The sequence below is a fragment of the Propithecus coquereli genome, unplaced genomic scaffold (genome assembly GCF_000956105.1).
Source record: "Propithecus coquereli isolate 6110/MARCELLA unplaced genomic scaffold, Pcoq_1.0 Scaffold122, whole genome shotgun sequence".
In the NCBI taxonomy this organism is placed as follows: Eukaryota; Metazoa; Chordata; class Mammalia; order Primates; family Indriidae; genus Propithecus; species Propithecus coquereli.
In genome coordinates, this window is record NW_012136303.1 from 1,835,067 (window position 1) to 1,836,270 (window position 1,204).

The 1,204-nt window shown below is 44.5% G+C and overlaps 1 protein-coding gene across 1 annotated transcript in view; it reads left to right on the top strand.

The window, feature by feature from the left end:
* The window catches only part of PIGU (phosphatidylinositol glycan anchor biosynthesis, class U), a 103,447-nt gene that overhangs the window by 22,601 nt on the left and 79,642 nt on the right, over positions 1–1,204 (top strand). The window lies entirely within an intron of this gene.

Sequence of the window (1,204 nt, forward strand, 5' to 3'; positions counted from 1 at the left end):
TTTTTAGTTGTCCAGATCATTTCTTTCTATTTTTTAGTAGAGACGAGGTCTCACTCTTGCTCAGGCTGGTCTCGAACTCCTGACCTTGAGCAATCCACCCGCCTTGGCCTCCCAGAGTGCTAGGATTATAGGCGTGAGCCACCGTGCCCGGCCTTCATATATACTTTGAGAATAGTTTTTTTTTTTTTTTTTGGCTCTTCTATCTAGTCTTTCAAAAGCATTCAACTTGATCCTCACAGAAATAAAGCTGTCTTTTGTGGTCATGTTTTATTATCTCTGTACTGATATCTGATTGAATCACAATAATAAGAACTACCGACAGAAACAGAAATAATTTAAGAGACTCTTAATAAGCACACAACTCAGTTATTGGGAACAGGTATATGTGGGCATGCCAAAGAGTAGCCGACTAGCCACAAGGGTTCAGTGTGCTATAGGCCTTAGGCAGTATGTTTTCTAGACAGAATAAGAACTCCCTGAGAGATTTCTGTCATGTTTTTATTATGCTACAGCACCATATTCCCTATTATCTACATGTCTTTGCTCCTGCTGTTGTTTTCTTATGAAGGGGCATTCTTCCCCCTTTCTGTGGTTGGCTCTACTGTTCAGCTATTAGCTGAGGTTTTACCTCCTCCAGAAAGCTGTCTCTTATCACCTTAGACTAGGTTAGATGTTACTCCTCCTATATCTTCCTAAGAATCTTGTGCTTGTTCTTCTTTTCGTGGATCATATCACATTGTTTTCTTTCTTTTTCTGAGACACAGTCTTGCTCTGTTGCCTGGGCTAGAGTGCAGTGGCGTCAGCCTAGCTCACAGCAACTTCAAACTCCTGGGCTCAAGCGATCCTCCTGCTTCAGCCTCCCAAGTAGCTGGGACTACAGGCATGCACCACCACGCCCAGCTAATATCTTTCTATTTTTAGTAGAGACAGGGTCTCGTTCTTGCTTAGGCTGTCTTGAATTCCTGAACTCCAGGGATCCTCTTTCCGCCTCGGCCTCCCAGAGTGCTAGGAGTACAGACGTGAGCCACCATGCCCAGTCTCATATCACATTCTTTTTTTTTGAGACAGAGTCTCACTCTGTTGCCTGGGCTAGAGTGCTGTGGCATCAGCCTAGCTCACAGTAACCTCAAATTCCTGAGCTTAACCAATCCTCTTACCTCAGCCTCCCGAGTAGCTGGGACTACAGGCATGTACCACCATGCCT